General features: G+C 38.4%; 1 protein-coding gene across 2 annotated transcripts in view; it reads right to left on the bottom strand.

Moving 5' to 3' along the window:
• The window catches only part of LOC137250608 (solute carrier family 41 member 1), a 263,443-nt gene extending 255,322 nt beyond the window's left edge, over window positions 1-8,121 (bottom strand). Inside the window, exon 1 of one of the 2 annotated variants that reach the window (XM_067783717.1) lies at window positions 7,633-8,121. The gene's annotated coding sequence lies outside the window, so the exon portion shown is untranslated. Of the gene's footprint in view, window positions 1-2,187; window positions 2,370-7,632 lie in introns of those variants that run through there. The other variant, XM_067783718.1, reaches the window with a different exon arrangement.
• Window positions 8,122-8,405: the final 284 nt, after the last annotated feature.

An 8,405-nucleotide genomic window follows, 5' to 3' on the forward strand; every position in this document is an offset into this window, starting at 1 on the left:
ATGGTAATTGGAGACGCGCTGAAGCTGAATTTATGTTTATGTGCGTGTCTGTTGGACCTCCGTCTATCTTTGTCGACCGTAGAATGCATTATATATTGTCGGCAGAACAGACAGCACTTTATCGCCAAAGGCGATGGAAATTTTGTCATTGTGCTTAGACGGATTCGATAGCGACTTTACGGTGGACCAAAGTTTACCTACACCGGGAGAGAGGTTACAACCACTTAGATGCTCCTCTCATTTCGCCCGCTTGTGTTCATCCACAAGCAATCTGATGCGTTGGTTTATATTCCTTTTTTTGGGGTCACGGGATCGAGCTGTCTTATAAGGTCACGTTCTCTCGCTAAATTTCAGACCTCCGCCGGAAAATGAGGCCGAATTTCGAGAATTCTTCCGGTGGGAATAAAGCGAGCCAATGCAGATTCAACGACGTTACGGAAAGCACGCTCCTCTTGGCGAGCATCAGTAGGTATAGGGAGGGCAACAAACGGCTGTCTGTAAAGGATTTGTACTCATCACACTTTCCTTTTTTAAAGTTTATGAAAGTGCGTTTTTCGGTGACGATGAAGTCGGCGGTTCGATCGAGCGAAATAAGTATAGGCAGGTGGTCGGATGCCAATTTTACCATCGGCTGCCAGTTACACGAGTCCTGCACTCACGATTGATATATTTGGCGAACTGTGACAGCTTCCTACCATACGAGTGGGGGCGTCTCCGTTTATTGTGCAGAACGTCGTTTCTTCTATTTGATCCGCCAACATCTCACCCCTGCTGTCCGCCTGCAGGTTTGAATGCCATAGATCGTGATGGGCATTGGAATCGCCTAAGATAATGCGATTATGGCCAGTGAGTAGGGTTCTGATATTACGGCCCACTGTGGCAACAGGTGGTAGGAGGGATGTAGATGTTGATGATTTCTAGGTTTACATCGCCTGACCGGACAGATAAGTCGTGACGTTCTAAGACTTGTCCCTGCGGTCGATGTCGGAATCAAATATATGATATTGCACTGAGTGGTGTACGATAAACGCGAGACCGCCGCCATTTCCGCCCTCGCGATCTTTTCTGTGCACATTATACCCATAGCAGGTCTGCAGAGCAGATCTTGCTGTGAGTTTAGTCTAACGAATCGCAGCGATGCGGATGTTGTGCCGCTTCATGAAATCGACTATGTCCGTGATCTTCCCAGTTAATCCATTACAGTTTAACTGCAGAATTCTGAAGTGCAGCGGGGGAGACGTCGTCACTCTAGGAGTAAGTGACGGGTGACTACGCCTGAGGTGTGGGAGGCCAGGACGCAATTGCTGTTGTGGCCCTGGGACTGGACGTCCCTGGGTAAGCATTGGGGTATCCGGTGTAGTTGGGTTTGCGGCCTGGCAACATGGCGCAATGAAGCCCGTCGGTAGGTTACCGTCGCGGAGACCAGAACACATAGGAAAGTGGCACCGTCCAAGGCAGGAGCTGCATTGGGTGGATGACGCAAACATATATATTCTGTGCTGGCAAACGGTGCAAAAGGTGGTAGGGACTTTGAGTCTGTTTCCCTGATCTACACGATTGCTGCCAGAGAAGAGGGGGGAAGAAGACGAGGACCGGGGCTGATGCTCGGCATTGCTACTGACTCTACTACGGAGATTGTAGTTATGAGTGGGAGCGGTCGTATGAGCTGGTGGCGCCTTAGGGCGCGAGACTACGGGACGCCCTTGGGCGTGAACAACAAGGAGCCACAAAAGATTTATAAAAGTAACGAGGACGTCGGGTTTTGAGTCACCTCTTGATTAAGTACCTTCATGACCGCCTGTTTTGAGAGGGTAACTTTTTTTCTTTCTGACAAATTTTCAAAATAGGAATAGTTTTCTCTATAATTGTGGTGCTTACTACGCCCATGCACCAAATGCATTGAGGATAATTGTTTTACGTTTTGCATATTCATTCGTTTTCATAAGTACCTATGTGATGAATTTTTTACCTTGATTTTTCTTCTGACTACTTTGACTTACGTATGTATGTATGTAAATGTTTAATATAATTAACTAACTTTTTCACTAAATAGGTGTTTCACAACATTACATTGAACGAGCAACTTTTCGCAATTTAAGAAAGAAGCAATTGTCGCAAAGCAAATAAGCAAAGCTGTGTTTTTGTTGTAAAAAATATGAAATTAGTAAAGAAGCATAAAATTTTTACCTGAAATAACTCATACCAATTTCACATTATCAGTGGCTTTTTGTTTTTGTTATTTTTTCACAAACACTTTTCACATAGGTATTTTTATTTGTTCTCAACTACATTTTCACACAAACTTTTTCTACTTTTGCATATCGATTTTAACACCATAACCTGTAAGCTAGCAGACAACTGAATCAGCTGCTGTGCAGAAAGCACGCAAACAACGAAATCTCTGCATATTGACAGCGCGAAATCGGTGACGCACAGTAGGCAAATTTGAATCAAACTCGAATAACTGCACATGGAATAAAGGCAGAGTTACAAATAAGAAAAACATTAGACCGATTTTAAAAGTTTTTTTTTTGTACGTCATCAATAATAATAAAACAAGTTCAGAGCGCCATTATAAATAAGTGGGACAAATTTGCTCGAATTTGAAGCTTCCGCAAATTTGTAGAAAAAAACTTAAAATCAGCACGACGCAAATTGGAAGAGAAGCTCTGCTTTTGGAGGTATATTCTGCTTTGCACACAGAGTATATTAACTTTGATTAGATAACGGTTGGCTGTACAGGTATAAAGGAATCGAGATAGATATAGACTTCCATATATCAAAATCATCAGTATCGAAAAAAATTTGATTGAGCCATGTCCGTCCATTAGTACGATAACTTGAGTAAATATAGAGATATCTGCACCAAATTTGGTACACGAGCTTAGCTGGACCCAGGATAGATTGGTATTGAAAATGAGCGAAATCGGATGATAACGACGCCCACTTTTTATATATATAACATTTTGGAAAACACAAAAAACCTTATTATTTAGTAAATAGTACACCTATAAATAAAATAGTACACCTAGAATGTTGAAATTTGAGATGTGGACTGATATTGAGACTCTTGATAAAAATTTGAGAAAAAAAATTTTAAAATGGGCGTGACACCGCCCACTTATGATAAAATCAATTTTACAAATATTATTAATCATAAATCAAAAATCGTTAAACCTATCGTAACAAAATTCGGCAGAGAGGTTGCCTTTACTATAAGGAATGCTTTAAAGAAAAATTAACGAAATCCGTTAAGGACCACGCCCACTTTTATATAAAAGATTTTTAAAAGGGTCGTGGGCGAATAAAATAAGCTATATCTTTGCAAAAAGAGCTTTATATCAATGGTATTTCATTTTCCAAGTGGATTTATAACCATACATAGGAAAAGCTTCAAATTTTAAAAAATGGACGTGGCACAGCCCCTTTTATGACTAAGCAATTTTCTATGTTGCGGGAGCTATAACTCGAAGAAAAATTAACATATCGTAATGAAATTGTGTACACATATTTTCCTTTTAGCTGAAAATATTTGTAGTAAAAATGGACGGGATTGGTTAAAGACCACGGCAACTTAGATATAAAACAAGTTTAAAATGGTCTGAGACTAGAATATTAAGCTATAACTTAGCAAAAAATAGTTTTGAATCAATGATATTTCACTTATTAAGTATTATTGTAAGAGGAAATGGGGAGACATTTTTTTTAAACGGGCGGTGCCACGTGTTATGTAGAAAAGTAATTTATCTGAAATGAAATGTTCAATTGAAGCTCACGTTGAGTATATAATGTTCGGTTACACCCGAACTTAGACACCTTTACTTGTTTTTTTTTTTTAGTCTTGATGCTCCAATCGACGTATGTTATCGCAAAGCAAGGATGACTGGCGTGAATTGCTACGCACCGCCCAAAAAGGCATTAGCGGTTGAAGGACAATCGAGAATTTGTTTATACATATTTCCCCCCTAAAAAGAAAATCATGTTTTTTTCTTTGAAAATTTATATTTTCTTTCTTTTTTCATTTTCTTTAACAAATTTTTGTTTAACATGCATGTTGCAAAAACAAATTTCGGCCTGTAACTCGTTTCAAAGATGGTATGACAATCGTACACTCAGAGAAAAAATCGTTCTAAAATGAACGAAACAAGTTCAAAGTCAAAACTTTCGTTGACAAGTCTGTTAAGTACGTTTTTTCTTAACTCGTGACCGATGGGCTTGTTTTAAGAACAGTTTTCCCAAGCACACCATTCGCATTTTATGACCAGTTTGGTATTGATGTGTGAACCTTCTGTGCTCATTTCAAGCACTACTTGGGCTTGATTTAAGATTTTTCGTTCTCACGCTTCGAGAACGCTTTGGGTCGATTTAAGATTTTTCGGTCTCAATTCAAGAATGGTTTGTGCTTGATCTTTGGTGGGAGGGGAAAGTATTTTTTTCAATAGGTACCGTACCCATTTTTTTTTATTAACAATAATTTTTTTCCATAAATAAAAAATATTTATAACAAAAAAATTTTATTAAATTCCAAAATTTTACGAAAAAATGCATAATATGATGGATGCATTTTTTTATGTTTCTCTTATTGAGAAATTATTCTTATTTGAAAATGTAATCTGCATATATACTTAAAACATTTCATAACAAGTTTGAGAATTATCTGTGCATAAGTGAATGGAAAAATAATTGAACGAAAAATAAAAGTTAAAAAAATTGTTTTAAAAAATCTTCGAGTTTGACGGTAATCGAACTCGCGCAACGCGATCGGAACCATAACATCATAACCGCTGGGCCACTACGACCGCTTGATAGTTTGTGCCAAATGTTGTATTTAACATTGTCGTGCACACGAATTGTACCGTTTCTTTTCTCTTGAACTTAATTTAAGAACATTGTTCTTAATTTAAGAACATTCGTCCTAATTAATAGAACATGTGTTCATAATTTAAGACCAGCCGTTCTCTTTTCAAGAAAATGGTGTCAGTTCAAGAACAAGGTTGTTGTTTTAAGAACAGGTCGTTCGTTTTTCAAGCACAAAAAAGTAAGAACATGAAAAGCTAGAATTGAGTCCGGTGGTGCTGGATTTTAGAACGGCGTTTTTCTCTGAGTGTATCCGAAACTTATGTGCACGTAGAAGTTTTTTCCTCTTTTACTGCCACATAACCAAAATAAGAGAAAAATACTCCCTTAGAAGCTATTAGACGCAAACTTTTTGAAGCATTTCCCTCAAAAGTGAACGAAGAATGGCAGTCTAAAAAAGAAACGATGCCAATGCTGAAACACCTTGGCAATGAGGGAATCAGCTTTTTAAGGCATGTTTCAAACATGCCTATTCCACTACTGGTTTTCCAGTCCATGAGCTAAAAGTGGTGTATCGACAGAAATCGTTCCTTACGCCAGTGGCAACTACGTTGGAAACGGTTATGCTTCCTCATTTAACCACAAATCTGCGCCCAGCCAGCGATCAGCAGTGCTGTCGTGAAATGCATAGCACCTGCAGCTCAACAAACGCCAATAACACTCAAATAAATTACGGATTAAACCCAGAAGGACCGCACCATAGGCCGATGTTCAGGTCACTTTACCGGTCAATAGCCTTCGACCTTGTCAAAAGCTTTTGATACAGTCAACCACGACACGTTTCGCCAAGACAGAGGAGGTTCAACCCCTTCTCTCTTGTCTAAAAAAGATGTATTGCAAAAGATGTTGTCAAAACTTCAAAGTCTAGAGAATTAAACAGGGGGCTGAAGAATGGTGCCCTAGCCCCACCTCTGTTTAATTTTTACATATCCAAGTTATCTTTAGTTAGTTATTAGTTACTGATATTTCCTATGCCGACGTTTGCACAATAATGACTATAGGACATGGTCCCTCAATAGATAAACTAAGGATTTTATAAAGAAATGATTATCTCCCCAGTTTTTCTGTTTTTTGTACGTCTCGCAATCTGATATTGTCACCGATCAAGTCAACGGTCACTCTTTTCACGACGTGGGAGGAACAGATCACGCGAATATTTTTTGTTGACTTCGATGACGTTATGCTACCGAATTTCAGTCACCCATAGTTCTTAGATATAACGTGCAAGAGCACTCTAACCTTCAAGGTACGTACCTCCGAAATCCTATATATAGAGTAAAAAGCAGTAAAAAAAAATCCCATATCGGTTATCGACAGCACCTACAAAGCAACTGGTCAGTCACTCACGCGCCAGTTTGAGTAGGACGCTGGCCTGCCAAAAAACTGCACTCAGACCTACCAAGGTATATCTTATGATTCTTGAACTTAACCTTTATTGTAATGCAAAAGAGCAACAAATGGGCGCAACCCCGTCATCAGTTTACGTTATAGGTACAATTCTTGCATAAAAAGAAAGTATACTACCCAGAAAGACAAGAGTCAATCTACTTGCAGCATTTTATGACCCTTTTTAAGTGCATTTGGGAGCATTTTTGGGATCATTCTTTAATTGATTTTGACATTGAATTCTATTTCGTTACGAGTTTATGTTATTGAATTTAATTTCACGTTCCCCCAGCGTGTTAGGGGGTCAGAATATATCCGCAAAGATTCAAGGGGTTGTGTAGCGCAACCCTTTCAGGTTGGCAGCGCAATATAAAGCGTCTCCAAACCCATTTGTCAAACTCACCTATCCGTGGCGAATCCGGTTTCATTAACAGCCGATGCTCTGGCGACCCCGAACTCGTCAAGGATGTAGGGGGTGGGAGGGCGGGTTGGTCAAGAAGGTCGCATGTGGTCATAACAAATCGTTTCCGAGATGGCCGGGCTTGGTACCCGAACGTACCGGATCTGCATCCGGCAAAGGACTGTCAACATCGATAACACTCCCCAAGGCTTTCGGGGAGTGTCCTTATCGCTACAACAACAACATTATTGCACGTCACAATTTTAAGCGATGGATTCGTAGCTTTACCAAATAACATAATTTTGTTGTTTTACTCTGTTTTTTCACTCACTACTCTACCTTGATTCCTTGACGAATTGTTTTGATTTTGAAACAAATTTCTTTGAAATGTTCCACTTTGTAGTGACGGCGACGAAAACGACGTTAACACCAGCAGCAACAACAGCGTGCTGTTGCTATACATACATACATATTTAAGCCTCTGGAAGTTTTCGCTCTTTGATTTCATAATCAGTAATGATGTCTGCTTTTCTTAGGTCCTATAAAGGATCACTTTTCACTGCCGATTAAACTTTGGACTGCTGGCAAACAACAACACAACACTAGTTCTTTATTTTATTAAAATAAAACAAAAAAGCAAAGTATAATTTAATTTATGTATGTACGCTACTAAAGAAAAAACGAGAAAAACTACAATGATTTGCACCACACCGTATAGTGGTGGGGTGGGGGTGGACGTGCATCGTGCTTTCGCATAGCTGAACTCTAAGATTTAGCATAATTCTTTTTTTTTTTGTTGGCTTTGCCATTAAGCAATTATGGTTTATTTTAAACACACATCGAAATATTATAAACGAAAAACTCAACAAACGAATTTATGGATGTATGTGGATATTTAATATGAATAAATTCTTATATAAATTATGTAGGTATATGTATTTATGTAACTTTTGTTATAACAATGCAAATTTCAACACCATAAAACTCACATCTCTTCCAGACAACTTTAGTCGCGGTAACAGCGCGATTTTGAAGTTTACTCCAGACTTCATTGACTTAAAATTTTTGACTGAGCAACGTTCGTTGTGGTAAAATAACGCGAAGTCCAACAAAATTGGGAGGCAAATTTTCTTCAGCCCACCAACCCAACTACTTATTCGTATGACTGTGGAACGCAGACTCAAAGGTAGTCAAACTACATGTGTGCACGTGTGTTTATTAGTATATATATACATATATATGTATGAATATATCACAAACAAGGAAAACAAATGCCGAAAAGCGAACGTGAATGCAAATGAGTGCTGGTAGGTAGATGAATTTATCTTTTGAGTGCGTCAACTAAATTCACCTTTTTTTAATGTAATTAATAAATATTTAATTAATTTAAAGCAACTTGGAGTTATATTTTTAAAGTATTTGATACAGATGACCACTGTTCAAGCCTTTTTTATATGTTATATGTACATATATGTATGCCACTATTCATTTCTTTCCGTTTATCGCGCATGTACCGTTAAATGTCAGTTCTGACAGCATTTCACATTGCAGTGAAATTAATATTGCAGAGAACAAATAAAGGTGTCTAAGCTCGGGTGTAACCGACATTATATACTCAGCGTGAGCTTCAATTGCACATTTCTTTTCAGATAAATTACTTCTCTACATAACACGTGTCACCGCCCGTTTAAAAAAAATGTCTCCCCATTTCTTCTTACAATAATACTTGATAAGTGAAATATCATTGATTCAAAACTATTTT

The sequence above is a fragment of the Eurosta solidaginis genome, chromosome 4 (assembly GCF_040869045.1).
Source record: "Eurosta solidaginis isolate ZX-2024a chromosome 4, ASM4086904v1, whole genome shotgun sequence".
In the NCBI taxonomy this organism is placed as follows: domain Eukaryota; kingdom Metazoa; phylum Arthropoda; class Insecta; order Diptera; family Tephritidae; genus Eurosta; species Eurosta solidaginis.